The sequence below is a fragment of the Phyllobates terribilis genome, unplaced genomic scaffold (assembly GCF_046119375.1).
Source record: "Phyllobates terribilis strain yellow unplaced genomic scaffold, ASM4611937v1 Scaffold_34__1_contigs__length_13252353, whole genome shotgun sequence".
Classification (NCBI taxonomy): Eukaryota; Metazoa; Chordata; class Amphibia; order Anura; family Dendrobatidae; genus Phyllobates; species Phyllobates terribilis.
Genome location: NW_027362794.1, coordinates 3592014 through 3611175, shown reverse-complemented (window position 1 = coordinate 3611175; position 19162 = coordinate 3592014). Strand labels below are relative to the sequence as shown.

Sequence of the window (19162 nt, the reverse complement as noted above, 5' to 3'; positions counted from 1 at the left end):
AGCAAAGCCAAAGAGTCCATCCCAAAATCCGACAAACAAGCCAAATGAACAAAAAGCATTGAATTCAATTCTTTCTGATTTTAGAAACTGCATTAAAGAAGGGGTGCACCGGTCCTGGAGATACTGCAATACCAGGTCAATGCGTGGAGTGGACAGAGCAAGCTCTTTTTCCATCTCCCTGTTCTAAAAATCCATTTAATATATGGTCCCCAGATAGGGGACGTATCAGATATTAAACTGATAAGAACAGATACTACACTTGATCTTAGCCAAAAGGCCGAGAAGCGATAACCAGAATTGGTTTCCGACTACGGTGCCACCCAAGGATTCTGAAAAGTCCATTTGTGGAGATGGCCACCTGGACTCCCGTTAAGAAGACATGCTGTCAACCTCTAGATCCCTCACATGCCTGCACTTTTCGGCTTGCTGCTGCTGCAATCCACGCGTTTTAGATCTGCATAACTCCACCTCTTTTAGCACAGTACCCTCAACCCCCGGCTGTTCCCACCCGCCTCAACACCGTTGGAAGGGAGGAGAACCAATTAAGGCGGGGGGGGGGGGGTGGAACGAGCAGCTGTCTACCCTTAGCAGGAGGGTTGCTGATTAATTACCTCTCCTGCTGCTGCTGCTGCTGGCTGTCCAGCAGCAGACTGAAGGTGGCTGCTGCTGTGCGCAGGTATATAAAGGCTCAGAGCCTATTATGACACGCGCAGCCAGCGTTCCATTGCCACATTCCGTCTACTGCAGGCGGGATACCTGGATGGCTGAATGTCACTGAGAAGCTCACAGAGACCTCCATAAGCAACAGTTTAAAAGAATGCCACAGACTAATCAACCAAACTTTTTGGGTTGGTTTCTCTTTTATAGTCTGCAGGCATTAAATGAAAGAAGTCAGTGTTCCAGCAGAGGGAGACAACGTTTCAGAAAAGGCATTGTAGCAAACCAAAAAAGAAATTTTAAGCGCAGCAGAGTAACCAGCTCACATACCTGTTAGCTCAGGTGAGTTTAAAAGGCTGCTGTTGATAACAAGGGCATTTGCTAAATAGATGGTGTGTGTGCAACAATATACTGAAAGGTCAATTATATTGTGCAGCTTATCTCACCACCTGTAGTTATTTAGGTGAAAGCTCCAAAATGCTTGCCTAATATGTCTGTTTATCCAAAAGGAAGTATAGAGGGAGAGCTAGATAGATAGCATTGCATTACATTACATGGCAATGCAATGCACAGTTGCTGAACTTGAACCAAAATGAGCTTGTCATCTGGCTTCTGCAACTTTTAACATGAAAAATCCAATGAGGAGAAGAAAAGCAAAGCCAAAGAGTCCATCCCAAAATCCGACAAACAAGCCAAATGAACAAAAAGCATTGAATTCAATTCTTTCTGATTTTAGAAACTGCATTAAAGAAGGGGTGCACCGGTCCTGGAGATACTGCAATACCAGGTCAATGCGTGGAGTGGACAGAGCAAGCTCTTTTTCCATCTCCCTGTTCTAAAAATCCATTTAATATATGGTCCCCAGATAGGGGACGTATCAGATATTAAACTGATAAGAACAGATACTACACTTGATCTTAGCCAAAAGGCCGAGAAGCGATAACCAGAATTGGTTTCCGACTACGGTGCCACCCAAGGATTCTGAAAAGTCCATTTGTGGAGATGGCCACCTGGACTCCCGTTAAGAAGACATGCTGTCAACCTCTAGATCCCTCACATGCCTGCACTTTTCGGCTTGCTGCTGCTGCAATCCACGCGTTTTAGATCTGCATAACTCCACCTCTTTTAGCACAGTACCCTCAACCCCCGGCTGTTCCCACCCGCCTCAACACCGTTGGAAGGGAGGAGAACCAATTAAGGCGGGGGGGGGGGGGTGGAACGAGCAGCTGTCTACCCTTAGCAGGAGGGTTGCTGATTAATTACCTCTCCTGCTGCTGCTGCTGCTGCTGGCTGTCCAGCAGCAGACTGAAGGTGGCTGCTGCTGTGCGCAGGTATATAAAGGCTCAGAGCCTATTATGACACGCGCAGCCAGCGTTCCATTTCCACATTCCGTCTACTGCAGGCGGGATACCTGGATGGCTGAATGTCACTGAGAAGCTCACAGAGACCGCCATAAGCAACAGTTTAAAAGAATGCCACAGACTAATCAACCAAACTTTTTGGGTTGGTTTCTCTTTTATAGTCTGCAGGCATTAAATGAAAGAAGTCAGTGTTCCAGCAGAGGGAGACAACGTTTCAGAAAAGGCATTGTAGCAAACCAAAAAAGAAATTTTAAGCGCAGCAGAGTAACCAGCTCACATACCTGTTAGCTCAGGTGAGTTTAAAAGGCTGCTGTTGATAACAAGGGCATTTGCTAAATAGATGGTGTGTGTGCAACAATATACTGAAAGGTCAATTATATTGTGCAGCTTATCTCACCACCTGTAGTTATTTAGGTGAAAGCTCCAAAATGCTTGCCTAATATGTCTGTTTATCCAAAAGGAAGTATAGAGGGAGAGCTAGATAGATAGCATTGCATTACATTACATGGCAATGCAATGCACAGTTGCTGAAGTTGAACCAAAATGAGCTTGTCATCTGGCTTCTGCAACTTTTAACATGAAAAATCCAATGAGGAGAAGAAAAGCAAAGCCAAAGAGTCCATCCCAAAATCCGACAAACAAGCCAAATGAACAAAAAGCATTGAATTCAATTCTTTCTGATTTTAGAAACTGTATTAAAGAAGGGGTGCACCGGTCCTGGAGATACTGCAATACCAGGTCAATGCGTGGAGTGGACAGAGCAAGCTCTTTTTCCATCTCCCTGTTCTAAAAATCCATTTAATATATGGTCCCCAGATAGGGGACGTATCAGATATTAAACTGATAAGAACAGATACTACACTTGATCTTAGCCAAAAGGCCGAGAAGCGATAACCAGAATTGGTTTCCGACTACGGTGCCACCCAAGGATTCTGAAAAGTCCATTTGTGGAGATGGCCACCTGGACTCCCGTTAAGAAGACATGCTGTCAACCTCTAGATCCCTCACATGCCTGCACTTTTCGGCTTGCTGCTGCTGCAATCCACGCGTTTTAGATCTGCATAACTCCACCTCTTTTAGCACAGTACCCTCAACCCCTGGCTGTTCCCACCCGCCTCAACACCGTTGGAAGGGAGGAGAACCAATTAAGGCGGGGGGGGGGGGGTTGAACGAGCAGCTGTCTACCCTTAGCAGGAGGGTTGCTGATTAATTACCTCTCCTGCTGCTGCTGCTGCTGGCTGTCCAGCAGCAGACTGAAGGTGGCTGCTGCTGTGCGCAGGTATATAAAGGCTCAGAGCCTATTATGACACGCGCAGCCAGCGTTCCATTGCCACATTCCGTCTACTGCAGGCGGGATACCTGGATGGCTGAATGTCACTGAGAAGCTCACAGAGACCGCCATAAGCAACAGTTTAAAAGAATGCCACAGACTAATCAACCAAACTTTTTGGGTTGGTTCCTCTTTTATAGTCTGCAGGCATTAAATGAAAGAAGTCAGTGTTCCAGCAGAGGGAGACAACGTTTCAGAAAAGGCATTGTAGCAAACCAAAAAAGAAATTTTAAGCGCAGCAGAGTAACCAGCTCACATACCTGTTAGCTCAGGTGAGTTTAAAAGGCTGCTGTTGATAACAAGGGCATTTGCTAAATAGATGGTGTGTGTGCAACAATATACTGAAAGGTCAATTATATTGTGCAGCTTATCTCACCACCTGTAGTTATTTAGGTGAAAGCTCCAAAATGCTTGCCTAATATGTCTGTTTATCCAAAAGGAAGTATAGAGGGAGAGCTAGATAGATAGCATTGCATTACATTACATGGCAATGCAATGCACAGTTGCTGAAGTTGAACCAAAATGAGCTTGTCATCTGGCTTCTGCAACTTTTAACATGAAAAATCCAATGAGGAGAAGAAAAGCAAAGCCAAAGAGTCCATCCCAAAATCCGACAAACAAGCCAAATGAACAAAAAGCATTGAATTCAATTCTTTCTGATTTTAGAAACTGCATTAAAGAAGGGGTGCACCGGTCCTGGAGATACTGCAATACCAGGTCAATGCGTGGAGTGGACAGAGCAAGCTCTTTTTCCATCTCCCTGTTCTAAAAATCCATTTAATATATGGTCCCCAGATCGGGGACGTATCAGATATTAAACTGATAAGAACAGATACTACACTTGATCTTAGCCAAAAGGCCGAGAAGCGATAACCAGAATTGGTTTCCGACTACGGTGCCACCCAAGGATTCTGAAAAGTCCATTTGTGGAGATGGCCACCTGGACTCCCGTTAAGAAGACATGCTGTCAACCTCTAGATCCCTCACATGCCTGCACTTTTCGGCTTGCTGCTGCTGCAATCCACGCGTTTTAGATCTGCATAACTCCACCTCTTTTAGCACAGTACCCTCAACCCCCGGCTGTTCCCACCCGCCTCAACACCGTTGGAAGGGAGGAGAACCAATTAAGGCGGGGGGGGGGGGTGGAACGAGCAGCTGTCTACCCTTAGCAGGAGGGTTGCTGATTAATTACCTCTCCTGCTGCTGCTGCTGCTGCTGGCTGTCCAGTAGCAGACTGAAGGTGGCTGCTGCTGTGCGCAGGTATATAAAGGCTCAGAGCCTATTATGACACGCGCAGCCAGCGTTCCATTGCCACATTCCGTCTACTGCAGGCGGGATACCTGGATGGCTGAATGTCACTGAGAAGCTCACAGAGACCGCCATAAGCAACAGTTTAAAAGAATGCCACAGACTAATCAACCAAACTTTTTGGGTTGGTTTCTCTTTTATAGTCTGCAGGCATTAAATGAAAGAAGTCAGTGTTCCAGCAGAGGGAGACAACGTTTCAGAAAAGGCATTGTAGCAAACCAAAAAAGAAATTTTAAGCGCAGCAGAGTAACCAGCTCACATACCTGTTAGCTCAGGTGAGTTTAAAAGGCTGCTGTTGATAACAAGGGCATTTGCTAAATAGATGGTGTGTGTGCAACAATATACTGAAAGGTCAATTATATTGTGCAGCTTATCTCACCACCTGTAGTTATTTAGGTGAAAGCTCCAAAATGCTTGCCTAATATGTCTGTTTATCCAAAAGGAAGTATAGAGGGAGAGCTAGATAGATAGCATTGCATTACATTACATGGCAATGCAATGCACAGTTGCTGAAGTTGAACCAAAATGAGCTTGTCATCTGGCTTCTGCAACTTTTAACATGAAAAATCCAATGAGGAGAAGAAAAGCAAAGCCAAAGAGTCCATCCCAAAATCCGACAAACAAGCCAAATGAACAAAAAGCATTGAATTCAATTCTTTCTGATTTTAGAAACTGCATTAAAGAAGGGGTGCACCGGTCCTGGAGATACTGCAATACCAGGTCAATGCGTGGAGTGGACAGAGCAAGCTCTTTTTCCATCTCCCTGTTCTAAAAATCCATTTAATATATGGTCCCCAGATAGGGGACGTATCAGATATTAAACTGATAAGAACAGATACTACACTTGATCTTAGCCAAAAGGCCTAGAAGCGATATCCAGAATTGGTTTCCGACTACGGTGCCACCCAAGGATTCTGAAAAGTCCATTTGTGGAGATGGCCACCTGGACTCCCGTTAAGAAGACATGCTGTCAACCTCTAGATCCCTCACATGCCTGCACTTTTCGGCTTGCTGCTGCTGCAATCCACGCGTTTTAGATCTGCATAACTCCACCTCTTTTAGCACAGTACCCTCAACCCCCGGCTGTTCCCACCCGCCTCAACACCGTTGGAAGGGAGGAGAACCAATTAAGGCGGGGGGGGGGTGGAACGAGCAGCTGTCTACCCTTAGCAGGAGGGTTGCTGATTAATTACCTCTCCTGCTGCTGCTGCTGCTGCTGGCTGTCCAGCAGCAGACTGAAGGTGGCTGCTGCTGTGCGCAGGTATATAAAGGCTCAGAGCCTATTATGACACGCGCAGCCAGCGTTCCATTGCCACATTCCGTCTACTGCAGGCGGGATACCTGGATGGCTGAATGTCACTGAGAAGCTCACAGAGACCGCCATAAGCAACAGTTTAAAAGAATGCCACAGACTAATCAACCAAACTTTTTGGGTTGGTTTCTCTTTTATAGTCTGCAGGCATTAAATGAAAAAAGTCAGTGTTCCAGCAGAGGGAGACAACGTTTCAGAAAAGGCATTGTAGCAAACCAAAAAAGAAATTTTAAGCGCAGCAGAGTAACCAGCTCACATACCTGTTAGCTCAGGTGAGTTTAAAAGGCTGCTGTTGATAACAAGGGCATTTGCTAAATAGATGGTGTGTGTGCAACAATATACTGAAAGGTCAATTATATTGTGCAGCTTATCTCACCACCTGTAGTTATTTAGGTGAAAGCTCCAAAATGCTTGCCTAATATGTCTGTTTATCCAAAAGGAAGTATAGAGGGAGAGCTAGATAGATAGCATTGCATTACATTACATGGCAATGCAATGCACAGTTGCTGAAGTTGAACCAAAATGAGCTTGTCATCTGGCTTCTGCAACTTTTAACATGAAAAATCCAATGAGGAGAAGAAAAGCAAAGCCAAAGAGTCCATCCCAAAATCCGACAAACAAGCCAAATGAACAAAAAGCATTGAATTCAATTCTTTCTGATTTTAGAAACTGCATTAAAGAAGGGGTGCACCGGTCCTGGAGATACTGCAATACCAGGTCAATGCGTGGAATGGACAGAGCAAGCTCTTTTTCCATCTCCCTGTTCTAAAAATCCATTTAATATATGGTCCCCAGATAGGGGACGTATCAGATATTAAACTGATAAGAACAGATCAGGTTTCAACATATTTTATTAAGTGCGTAAAAGATGGTTTACAATCAAAAAACAACAACACAAACAGTACATTATTAAAACACAGAATTCCACCCATAAAAACCCCATATACGATTGGCATCCCTTCTCCCAATACATTTGACATCACTCAAGTAATAAATATACATCTGGCTAAAAGCAATTTTAAGACAATCCTTCACAGAAATAGCGTCACGTTTAAAAAATAAAATATTGCGTGCCTTCCAAAGGGCGTCTTTAAAACAGTTAATCATACACCAACATATACAATACTGTTGAGGGGTCGGACATTTAAAAAGGCCATATAAAACATATTCATGGTTAAAATCTCTTAAACCGCAAGTCCATTTTAAAAGAATCCCAACTTTGTGCCAAAGTTCCTGTGCAAATGGGCAATTCCACATAAGGTGCAAGGTGGTTTCGTCATAAACACATGAGTCTCTGGGGCATTTTGCTCTGGCCACCAGGCCTCTCCTGTGTTGAAACTCTCTGGTGGGGAGGCACTGGTGGACCACCATCCATGCGATATCCTTATGTCCATTTGCTAAGAATTTCCCGAAGACATTCTTCCAAACTTGCTTCGACCTCTCTTCTGAGAAATTTACTATGGGGGTCACATCTTCATTCCTCCTCAGAAAAGATAAAAGCTTCTTGCGGTCTTTAAAAATGTCCATATTAAAATCACCAAGGCTATAAAATCGAACAGTCTTTTCTAAGATTGCTTGGTGTTTGGGGGGGCATAGTAAAACAGGGGAATTCAACGACAACTTAAACCATCTTTTAAAAATCATCCCACAAGTATATTTTAAAAAATAACTTAGCGCACTATTACCATTAAAATGTTTGAAACAAAAGCAGAAATAATTTAAATACAAATAAATATGTAAGTCGGGGACATCCCTTCCGCCGTTCATTTTATTCTTCCTCATTATTTCTCGCCTTAATTTTTCCATTTTGGAGTTCCATAAAAACATAAAGATCATCCTAGTCATTTTTTTAATTAAAACATCAGAGGGGGGGTACACCATAGCTATATACAGTATGAGGGGTAACAACACTGATTTTATAATTAAAATTTTCCCCTCCATTGTTAGGGACCTCAAACCCCAAAATGATATTTTCTTTGACATTTTTTCTATGACATTCTCCCAGCTTTGAGTTCCCACATTCTCCTCGTTAAAAACAACTCCAAGAATTTTTACATTGTCTCGTTTTATAGTGAGCTGCGGGAGTTGGGCGGTGTCCCAGGATCCCAAAGTCAGACATTCAGATTTATTTAAATTAAGTTTAAAACCGGATGCCTGGGAAAAAAAATCAATGCGCAACACCGCCCTCCGGAGGGAAGCAGGGTACACGCACACAACCGTCACGTCATCCATGTAGCCAAAGACTCTCACATCACTGCCACCTCCGCCAGGAACAGGAACCCCTCTAATCACTTTGTCTTTTCTTATTGCGCTCAGCAGGGGCTCCATGGCGCAGATGAACAGGATGGGCGACAAGGGGCATCCCTGCTTCACTCCGGACTCAAGGGGAACTCCATCTGTTAAAAAGCCATTAAGAGAAATTTGACTAAAACAATTTTTATATAAAATCTTAATACAATTTAAAAGCATATTAGGGATACCCATTCTTTTTAAAACTCTAAAAAGAAATCTATGAGAGACTCTATCGAAAGCTTTTTCAAAATCTAGGGCTAAAAGAGCTACATTTTGACCCCGGTCTCTGGAATACCAAATTACATCCCTTAATACGTTTAAAACCTCTGAAATACTTCTGCCTGGTACACTACATACCTGCTCAGGCTGGATTAGTTTGGCAATGACACTCCTGAGCCGGTCAGCAACCACCTTAGCAAGTACCTTGTAATCAACGTTTAGGAGAGTTATGGGTCTCCAATTCGCTAGAGTACTGCGGTCACCTTTTTTATATATCAAAGACACCACTCCTCTCCTCCACGAAAATGGCAACTGTTCAGAAATAAAAACTTCTTTAAAAAGCATAAAAAGGTCCTCTTTTAAAATGTCCCAAAAAGTAAGGTAAAATTCTACAGGTAGTCCGTCACACCCAGGTGCTTTACCCTTAGAGAAACTTTTAAAAACATAAAATAATTCCTCTAAAACAATATCGCGTTCTAAAAACTCCTGGTCTGTAAAATTTAACTTAAAATCGAGATCATTAAGAGCATCAGATAAAAAGGACTCATCTATACACTTTTTACTAAAAAGATGCTTATAAAAGTTAAAAGTAGCATTCAACATTCCCTGCATAGATGTTTTACCCTCTAGATTTGTGATCACTTCTCTTTTATCCATGACTTTTTTGAAGAAGAAGCGAGAGCACTTCTCCCCCTCCTCCAAGTGCTGCACTCTAGAGTTAAAAATAATCTCTTTCCCCTTTGTGTCTATGCAGTTCTGGATTTCAGTTTTTAGGCTAGCAATATCATCTCCCACCTCCACCCCTAGCTCTTTGAATTTAAAAAGTGTTTGCAGTTTGGTGTTAAGATCACTAAAACATCTTTTTTTCTCTCTAGCTTTACGTCTCCCTGCTTTTATAAAAAACATTCTGACTTTTTTTTTCAAATTTTCCCACCAGGTTACCATAGGGGCATCAGAAGGTTTTTGTCGCCGCCAGGCTTGATAGGCTTTACCAAAGTCTTGTCGAATCAGAGGGTCCTCCAGCAGGTAAGTACTTAGACGCCAGAGGCCCCTGTTGACCCTCTGTTCATCCCGGTATTCTAGATGCACCTCCAAGCCCTTATGGTCAGAAAATATATTTGATGTTAAAACACATTTTACAGGGTTAAAATCATCTGATAGGAAAATAAAATCGATCCTGGAAGACACCCCTCTTCCGGACCATGTATAACCAGGGTCCGTCGGCAGAAGTGACCTCCACGCATCGCATAATTTAAAATCAGTTATAAAATCTTTCAATAGATGACATGACTTATCCAATTTGCGTAAAGGGTCACCCCCTGCTCGTTGTTCACTAGCACAAAGACAATTAAAATCACCCCCTACGATCAGGGGAGATGACCCAGTACAGTACAATGGCAATATCCCAAATAAATTAATTCTCTCTTGCTTATCAGGGGAAGCATAAACATTCATTACACGTAGGGTAAAACCATTAAATTTAAAATGCACTAAAACCACTCTGCCTGGTACTATTTCTGTGACAGTATTTATAGTAATATTTCTCCCACGACAGAGGAAGCCCACCCCCGCTGACTTGTTGTCATTGGAGCCAGACCAGATGGAGGGCCCCAGTCTCCAATCTGTCTTGATGTCATTATAATTTAGTGCATGTTGTATCCCGCATTCCTGTAATAAACATATGTCAAAGTCAGTGGTTTCTAAGTACTTAAATAGAGCAGCCCTACGAACTGGGCTCTTTAATGACCTCACATTCAGTGAGACAAGTCTTAATGTGGGCATTCATAGGTCAGGGTGGTGGATCTTCCATGAGGACACCTGACTCAAAGCCCTGTATGTCAAATTGCTCCAGAACATCCGGGCTAGAGGACCCAAACGACTCGATATTCTGTGAGCTGGCGGTTGCCCCCTCGTAGGTCACGGTTCCCAGCCACATTCCAGGAGACGCTGGGGCTTCGACATTCCGTCTCTTTTTCGGGGCAGACTCCACCAGGTCACTGGTGCAGTCCTCCTCTTCCTCCACCTCCTCCAGGGGGAGAGACTGGTCCATCAGGATAAGATCACCAACACAGATTCCCTGATGTTCGCCACCTAGAAGCAAAGCCCCCTCATCTGGCTGGCTAATCGCCCTGGAAGATCCTGAGGCCATCGCTGCGTGGTCCCCTGTAGCCAACCGCACAGGGGCACCACCCTCCAGCACAACAGGATCGGTATCGGGAACCATCGACACGGAGGATACCCTCCCAGAAGGAGGACCCCTCCGCTCCGGTCCATGCGAGGTCCGCCCATCGTTAAGGGACTTCGATGCAGGGGCCGCCCCAGAGGGGCCTCCGGCTCCCTGCTCCATCCCAGCCTTCTCGCCCTTCGAACCGCCCTCCGACGCCGGCCCGCCAGTGAAGACCGGCGGGCGCATCGGCTCAGCTGCAGAAGATGCAGCTTCTGCGTAGGTCCTGGTCCTGGTCCTGTTGGGGCATCCTCGGAACATGTGCCCCGCCTCACCACAAAGATTGCATTTCCTCCCAGCGGGACAGTCCTTCATTAAATGTCCGTAACAGCTGCAATTATTGCAGCGGTCTACTTTCCTGCCCGTGCAGGACGTTTGGGTATGACCCATTTGTCCACAGTTCCTGCAACATACCGGCATTCCAGGGTAAAATAAGTAGCCTCTGCTCTTACCGATCACAAATGTTGAGGGAGGGTGTAGCATTCCTCCCACTCCGCTTGGGTCCCTCTTTAGACGGGCCATGTACCTCCTCTTGCCGCACCAGAAGCCTACCGCGTTCTTCACAGTGCCCAGGTATCTCAGATCATCACAATAACGGATAAGGTAGGTCGAGATGTCTGCAGCTTCCACAAAGGGGTTCGGGAAATGCACCACGATAGGGATCTCGTCATAGGCATACAAGAGACAAAAGGTTAGTCCATCCAATTCATCTAAGTAGTTTTTCTCATTTACCTTTTGTACGAGTTGGTGACAGCATCCCTGGCTCTTGAAGGTGATGGTGTAAGTCCCCTTGTACTCATTGTCCTGGAAGCAGAATATGTCTTCCCGCCGAAACTCCAGAACTCCAAGCAGAATCCTATGGCAGATGTAGTCCAAGTTCTTCTCCGTCCTCGATCCTGCTCCAACTTCAATCCTCACGGTGTTCCGCATCCGGGCATCACCCGATGAATATGTGAGCGTTGCCGGCATCCTTCACTCAGGAACGTACAGACTCTTCTCTCTGAAAGGCGCAAGCCTTCATGGGATCCCTTCCCGTTGCTCCCGGACTAATCCTTCCTCCCAATAGCAGCAGGGGGGTTAAGTCCCTCCGAAGAGGAACGATCCCCCCAGGCCGAGAGAAAGGGTACCAAGAGCACCTCACAGGCAAGACCACACAGGTAAACCTGATAGATCGTGCCAAAAGGCCGAGAAGCGATAACCAGAATTGGTTTCCGACTACGGTGCCACCCAAGGATTCTGAAAAGTCCATTTGTGGAGATGGCCACCTGGACTCCCGTTAAGAAGACATGCTGTCAACCTCTAGATCCCTCACATGCCTGCACTTTTCGGCTTGCTGCTGCTGCAATCCACGCGTTTTAGATCTGCATAACTCCACCTCTTTTAGCACAGTACCCTCAACCCCCGGCTGTTCCCACCCGCCTCAACACCGTTGGAAGGGAGGAGAACCAATTAAGGCGGGGGGTGGGGGGGGGGTGGAACGAGCAGCTGTCTACCCTTAGAAGGAGGGTTGCTGATTAATTACCTCTCCTGCTGCTGCTGCTGCTGGCTGTCCAGCAGCAGACTGAAGGTGGCTGCTGCTGTGCGCAGGTATATAAAGGCTCAGAGCCTATTATGACACGCGCAGCCAGCGTTCCATTGCCACATTCCGTCTACTGCAGGCGGGATACCTGGATGGCTGAATGTCACTGAGAAGCTCACAGAGACCGCCATAAGCAACAGTTTAAAAGAATGCCACAGACTAATCAACAAAACTTTTTGGGTTGGTTTCTCTTTTATAGTCTGCAGGCATTAAATGAAAGAAGTCAGTGTTCCAGCAGAGGGAGACAACGTTTCAGAAAAGGCATTGTAGCAAACCAAAAAAGAAATTTTAAGCGCAGCAGAGTAACCAGCTCACATACCTGTTAGCTCAGGTGAGTTTAAAAGGCTGCTGTTGATAACAAGGGCATTTGCTAAATAGATGGTGTGTGTGCAACAATATACTGAAAGGTCAATTATATTGTGCAGCTTATCTCACCACCTGTAGTTATTTAGGTGAAAGCTCCAAAATGCTTGCCTAATATGTCTGTTTATCCAAAAGGAAGTATAGAGGGAGAGCTAGATAGATAGCATTGCATTACATTACATGGCAATGCAATGCACAGTTGCTGAAGTTGAACCAAAATGAGCTTGTCATCTGGCTTCTGCAACTTTTAACATGAAAAATCCAATGAGGAGAAGAAAAGCAAAGCCAAAGAGTCCATCCCAAAATCCGACAAACAAGCCAAATGAACAAAAAGCATTGAATTCAATTCTTTCTGATTTTAGAAACTGCATTAAAGAAGGGGTGCACCGCTCCTGGAGATACTGCAATACCAGGTCAATGCGTGGAGTGGACAGAGCAAGCTCTTTTTCCATCTCCCTGTTCTAAAAATCCATTTAATATATGGTCCCCAGATAGGGGACGTATCAGATATTAAACTGATAAGAACAGATACTACACTTGATCTTAGCCAAAAGGCCGAGAAGCGATAACCAGAATTGGTTTCCGACTACGGTGCCACCCAAGGATTCTGAAAAGTCCATTTGTGGAGATGGCCACCTGGACTCCCGTTAAGAAGACATGCTGTCAACCTCTAGATCCCTCACATGCCTGCACTTTTCGGCTTGCTGCTGCTGCAATCCATGCGTTTTAGATCTGCATAACTCCACCTCTTTTAGCACAGTACCCTCAACCCCCGGCTGTTCCCACCCGCCTCAACACCGTTGGAAGGGAGGAGAACCAATTAAGGCGGGGGGGGGGTGGAACGAGCAGCTGTCTACCCTTAGCAGAAGGGTTGCTGATTAATTACCTCTCCTGCTGCTGCTGCTGCTGCTGGCTGTCCAGCAGCAGACTGAAGGTGGCTGCTGCTGTGCGCAGGTATATAAAGGCTCAGAGCCTATTATGACACGCGCAGCCAGCGTTCCATTGCCACATTCCGTCTACTGCAGGCGGGATACCTGGATGGCTGAATGTCACTGAGAAGCTCACAGAGACCGCCATAAGCAACAGTTTAAAAGAATGCCACAGACTAATCAACCAAACTTTTTGGGTTGGTTTCTCTTTTATAGTCTGCAGGCATTAAATGAAAGAAGTCAGTGTTCCAGCAGAGGAAGACAACGTTTCAGAAAAGGCATTGTAGCAAACCAAAAAAGAAATTTTAAGCGCAGCAGAGTAACCAGCTCACATACCTGTTAGCTCAGGTGAGTTTAAAAGGCTGCTGTTGATAACAAGGGCATTTGCTAAATAGATGGTGTGTGTGCAACAATATACTGAAAGGTCAATTATATTGTGCAGCTTATCTCACCACCTGTAGTTATTTAGGTGAAAGCTCCAAAATGCTTGCCTAATATGTCTGTTTATCCAAAAGGAAGTATAGAGGGAGAGCTAGATAGATAGCATTGCATTACATTACATGGCAATGCAATGCACAGTTGCTGAAGTTGAACCAAAATGAGCTTGTCATCTGGCTTCTGCAACTTTTAACATGAAAAATCCAATGAGGAGAAGAAAAGCAAAGCCAAAGAGTCCATCCCAAAATCCGACAAACAAGCCAAATGAACAAAAAGCATTGAATTCAATTCTTTCTGATTTTAGAAACTGCATTAAAGAAGGGGTGCACCGGTCCTGGAGATACTGCAATACCAGGTCAATGCGTGGAGTGGACAGAGCAAGCTCTTTTTCCATCTCCCTGTTCTAAAAATCCATTTAATATATGGTCCCCAGATAGGGGACGTATCAGATATTAAACTGATAAGAACAGATACTACACTTGATCTTAGCCAAAAGGCCGAGAAGCGATAACCAGAATTGGTTTCCGACTACGGTGCCACCCAAGGATTCTGAAAAGTCCATTTGTGGAGATGGCCACCTGGACTCCCATTAAGAAGACATGCTGTCAACCTCTAGATCCCTCACATGCCTGCACTTTTCGGCTTGCTGCTGCTGCAATCCATGCGTTTTAGATCTGCATAACTCCACCTCTTTTAGCACAGTACCCTCAACCCCCGGCTGTTCCCACCCGCCTCAACACCGTTGGAAGGGAGGAGAACCAATTAAGGCGGGGGGGGGGGGTGGAACGAGCAGCTGTCTACCCTTAGCAGGAGGGTTGCTGATTAATTACCTCTCCTGCTGCTGCTGCTGCTGCTGGCTGTCCAGCAGCAGACTGAAGGTGGCTGCTGCTGTGCGCAGGTATATAAAGGCTCAGAGCCTATTATGACACGCGCAGCCAGCGTTCCATTGCCACATTCCGTCTACTGCAGGCGGGATACCTGGATGGCTGAATGTCACTGAGAAGCTCACAGAGACCGCCATAAGCAACAGTTTAAAAGAATGCCACAGACTAATCAACCAAACTTTTTGGGTTGGTTTCTCTTTTATAGTCTGCAGGCATTAAATGAAAGAAGTCAGTGTTCCAGCAGAGGAAGACAACGTTTCAGAAAAGGCATTGTAGCAAACCAAAAAAGAAATTTTAAGCACAGCAGAGTAACCAGCTCACATACCTGTTAGCTCAGGTGAGTTTAAAAGGCTGCTGTTGATAACAAGGGCATTTGCTAAATAGATGGTGTGTGTGCAACAATATACTGAAAGGTCAATTATATTGTGCAGCTTATCTCACCACCTGTAGTTATTTAGGTGAAAGCTCCAAAATGCTTGCCTAATATGTCTGTTTATCCAAAAGGAAGTATAGAGGGAGAGCTAGATAGATAGCATTGCATTACATTACATGGCAATGCAATGCACAGTTGCTGAAGTTGAACCAAAATGAGCTTGTCATCTGGCTTCTGCAACTTTTAACATGAAAAATCCAATGAGGAGAAGAAAAGCAAAGCCAAAGAGTCCATCCCAAAATCCGACAAACAAGCCAAATGAACAAAAAGCATTGAATTCAATTCTTTCTGATTTTAGAAACTGCATTAAAGAAGGGGTGCACCGGTCCTGGAGATACTGCAATACCAGGTCAATGCGTGGAGTGGACAGAGCAAGCTCTTTTTCCATCTCCCTGTTCTAAAAATCCATTTAATATATGGTCCCCAGATAGGGGACGTATCAGATATTAAACTGATAAGAACAGATACTACACTTGATCTTAGCCAAAAGGCCGAGAAGCGATAACCAGAATTGGTTTCCGACTACGGTGCCACCCAAGGATTCTGAAAAGTCCATTTGTGGAGATGGCCACCTGGACTCCCGTTAAGAAGACATGCTGTCAACCTCTAGATCCCTCACATGCCTGCACTTTTCGGCTTGCTGCTGCTGCAATCCACGCGTTTTAGATCTGCATAACTCCACCTCTTTCAGCACAGTACCCTCAACCCCCGGCTGTTCCCACCCGCCTCAACACCGTTGGAAGGGAGGAGAACCAATTAAGGCGGGGGGGGGGGGGGTGGAACGAGCAGCTGTCTACCCTTAGCAGGAGGGTTGCTGATTAATTACCTCTCCTGCTGCTGCTGCTGCTGCTGGCTGTCCAGCAGCAGACTGAAGGTGGCTGCTGCTGTGCGCAGGTATATAAAGGCTCAGAGCCTATTATGACACGCGCAGCCAGCGTTCCATTGCCACATTCCGTCTACTGCAGGCGGGATACCTGGATGGCTGAATGTCACTGAGAAGCTCACAGAGACCGCCATAAGCAACAGTTTAAAAGAATGCCACAGACTAATCAACCAAACTTTTTGGGTTGGTTTCTCTTTTATAGTCTGCAGGCATTAAATGAAAGAAGTCAGTGTTCCAGCAGAGGGAGACAACGTTTCAGAAAAGGCATTGTAGCAAACCAAAAAAGAAATTTTAAGCGCAGCAGAGTAACCAGCTCACATACCTGTTAGCTCAGGTGAGTTTAAAAGGCTGCTGTTGATAACAAGGGCATTTGCTAAATAGATGGTGTGTGTGCAACAATATACTGAAAGGTCAATTATATTGTGCAGCTTATCTCACCACCTGTAGTTATTTAGGTGAAAGCTCCAAAATGCTTGCCTAATATGTCTGTTTATCCAAAAGGAAGTATAGAGGGAGAGCTAGATAGATAGCATTGCATTACATTACATGGCAATGCAATGCACAGTTGCTGAAGTTGAACCAAAATAAGCTTGTCATCTGGCTTCTGCAACTTTTAACATGAAAAATCCAATGAGGAGAAGAAAAGCAAAGCCAAAGAGTCCATCCCAAAATCCGACAAACAAGCCAAATGAACAAAAAGCATTGAATTCAATTCTTTCTGATTTTAGAAACTGCATTAAAGAAGGGGTGCACCGGTCCTGGAGATACTGCAATACCAGGTCAATGCGTGGAGTGGACAGAGCAAGCTCTTTTTCTATCTCCCTGTTCTAAAAATCCATTTAATATATGGTCCCCAGATAGGGGACGTATCAGATATTAAACTGATAAGAACAGATACTACACTTGATCTTAGCCAAAAGGCCGAGAAGCGATAACCAGAATTGGTTTCCGACTACGGTGCCACCCAAGGATTCTGAAAAGTCCATTTGTGGAGATGGCCACCTGGACTCCCGTTAAGAAGACATGCTGTCAACCTCTAGATCCCTCACATGCCTGCACTTTTCGGCTTGCTGCTGCTGCAATCCACGCGTTTTAGATCTGCATAACTCCACCTCTTTTAGCACAGTACCCTCAACCCCCGGCTGTTCCCACCCGCCTCAACACCGTTGGAAGGGAGGAGAACCAATTAAGGCGGGGGGGGGTGGAACGAGCAGCTGTCTACCCTTAGCAGGAGGGTTGCTGATTAATTACCTCTCCTGCTGCTGCTGCTGCTGGCTGTCCAGCAGCAGACTGAAGGTGGCTGCTGCTGTGCGCAGGTATATAAAGGCTCAGAGCCTATTATGACACGCGCAGCCAGCGTTCCATTGCCACATTCCGTCTACTGCAGGCGGGATACCTGGATGGCTGAATGTCACTGAGAAGCTCACAGAGACCTCCATAAGCAACAGTTTAAAAGAATGCCACAGACTAATCAACCAAACTTTTTGGGTTGGTTTCTCTTTTATAGTCTGCAGGCATTAAATGAAAGAAGTCAGTGTTCCAGCAGAGGGAGACAACGTTTCAGAAAAGGCATTGTAGCAAACCAAAAAAGAAATTTTAAGCGCAGCAGAGTAACCAGCTCACATACCTGTTAGCTCAGGTGAGTTTAAAAGGCTGCTGTTGATAACAAGGGCATTTGCTAAATAGATGGTGTGTGTGCAACAATATACTGAAAGGTCAATTATATTGTGCAGCTTATCTCACCACCTGTAGTTATTTAGGTGAAAGCTCCAAAATGCTTGCCTAATATGTCTGTTTATCCAAAAGGAAGTATAGAGGGAGAGCTAGATAGATAGCATTGCATTACATTACATGGCAATGCAATGCACAGTTGCTGAACTTGAACCAAAATGAGCTTGTCATCTGGCTTCTGCAACTTTTAACATGAAAAATCCAATGAGGAGAAGAAAAGCAAAGCCAAAGAGTCCATCCCAAAATCCGACAAACAAGCCAAATGAACAAAAAGCATTGAATTCAATTCTTTCTGATTTTAGAAACTGCATTAAAGAAGGGGTGCACCGGTCCTGGAGATACTGAAATACCAGGTCAATGCGTGGAGTGGACAGAGCAAGCTCTTTTTCCATCTCCCTGTTCTAAAAATCCATTTAATATATGGTCCCCAGATAGGGGACGTATCAGATATTAAACTGATAAGAACAGATACTACACTTGATCTTAGCCAAGAGGCCGAGAAGCGATAACCAGAATTGGTTTCCGACTACGGTGCCACCCAAGGATTCTGAAAAGTCCATTTGTGGAGATGGCCACCTGGACTCCCGTTAAGAAGACATGCTGTCAACCTCTAGATCCCTCACATGCCTGCACTTTTCGGCTTGCTGCTGCTGCAATCCACGCGTTTTAGATCTGCATAACTCCACCTCTTTTAGCACAGTACCCTCAACCCCTGGCTGTTCCCACCCGCCTCAACACCGTTGGAAGGGAGGAGAACCAATTAAGGCGGGGGGGGGGGTGGAACGAGCAGCTGTCTACCCTTAGCAGGAGGGTTGCTGATTAATTACCTCTCCTGCTGCTGCTGCTGCTGCTGGCTGTCCAGCAGCAGACTGAAGGTGGCTGCTGCTGTGCGCAGGTATATAAAGGCTCAGAGCCTATTATGACACGCGCAGCCAGCGTTCCATTGCCACATTCCGTCTACTGCAGGCGGGATACCTGGATGGCTGAATGTCACTGAGAAGCTCACAGAGACCGCCATAAGCAACAGTTTAAAAGAATGCCACAGACTAATCAACCAAACTTTTTGGGTTGGTTCCTCTTTTATAGTCTGCAGGCATTAAATGAAAGAAGTCAGTGTTCCAGCAGAGGGAGACAACGTTTCAGAAAAGGCATTGTAGCAAACCAAAAAAGAAATTTTAAGCGCAGCAGAGTAACCAGCTCACATACCTGTTAGCTCAGG

General features: G+C 45.2%; 11 non-coding genes across 11 annotated transcripts; all 11 read right to left on the bottom strand.

The window, feature by feature from the left end:
* Nucleotides 1-98: 98 nt before the first annotated feature.
* On the bottom strand, nucleotides 99-289 carry LOC141180677 (U2 spliceosomal RNA). Its single transcript, XR_012256324.1, has one exon. It is a non-coding gene; the product is annotated as a U2 spliceosomal RNA (small nuclear RNA).
* Nucleotides 290-1407: 1118 nt separating this feature from the next.
* Nucleotides 1408-1598, bottom strand: LOC141180675 (U2 spliceosomal RNA). The gene has a single exon (XR_012256322.1). It is a non-coding gene; the product is annotated as a U2 spliceosomal RNA (small nuclear RNA).
* A 1121-nt stretch (nucleotides 1599-2719) lies between these two features.
* On the bottom strand, nucleotides 2720-2910 carry LOC141180674 (U2 spliceosomal RNA). Its single transcript, XR_012256321.1, has one exon. It is a non-coding gene; the product is annotated as a U2 spliceosomal RNA (small nuclear RNA).
* Nucleotides 2911-4028: 1118 nt separating this feature from the next.
* Nucleotides 4029-4219, bottom strand: LOC141181440 (U2 spliceosomal RNA). The gene has a single exon (XR_012257017.1). It is a non-coding gene; the product is annotated as a U2 spliceosomal RNA (small nuclear RNA).
* Nucleotides 4220-5339: 1120 nt separating this feature from the next.
* LOC141181496 (U2 spliceosomal RNA) lies at nucleotides 5340-5530 on the bottom strand. The gene has a single exon (XR_012257067.1). It is a non-coding gene; the product is annotated as a U2 spliceosomal RNA (small nuclear RNA).
* A 1118-nt stretch (nucleotides 5531-6648) lies between these two features.
* On the bottom strand, nucleotides 6649-6838 carry LOC141182022 (U2 spliceosomal RNA). Its single transcript, XR_012257518.1, has one exon. It is a non-coding gene; the product is annotated as a U2 spliceosomal RNA (small nuclear RNA).
* Nucleotides 6839-13021: 6183 nt separating this feature from the next.
* On the bottom strand, nucleotides 13022-13212 carry LOC141182257 (U2 spliceosomal RNA). Its single transcript, XR_012257641.1, has one exon. It is a non-coding gene; the product is annotated as a U2 spliceosomal RNA (small nuclear RNA).
* Nucleotides 13213-14330: 1118 nt separating this feature from the next.
* Nucleotides 14331-14521, bottom strand: LOC141180673 (U2 spliceosomal RNA). The gene has a single exon (XR_012256320.1). It is a non-coding gene; the product is annotated as a U2 spliceosomal RNA (small nuclear RNA).
* Nucleotides 14522-15641: 1120 nt separating this feature from the next.
* On the bottom strand, nucleotides 15642-15832 carry LOC141180672 (U2 spliceosomal RNA). Its single transcript, XR_012256319.1, has one exon. It is a non-coding gene; the product is annotated as a U2 spliceosomal RNA (small nuclear RNA).
* A 1122-nt stretch (nucleotides 15833-16954) lies between these two features.
* Nucleotides 16955-17145, bottom strand: LOC141181628 (U2 spliceosomal RNA). Its single transcript, XR_012257187.1, has one exon. It is a non-coding gene; the product is annotated as a U2 spliceosomal RNA (small nuclear RNA).
* Nucleotides 17146-18259: 1114 nt separating this feature from the next.
* Nucleotides 18260-18450, bottom strand: LOC141181711 (U2 spliceosomal RNA). The gene has a single exon (XR_012257262.1). It is a non-coding gene; the product is annotated as a U2 spliceosomal RNA (small nuclear RNA).
* Between the last annotated feature and the right edge of the window lie 712 nt (nucleotides 18451-19162).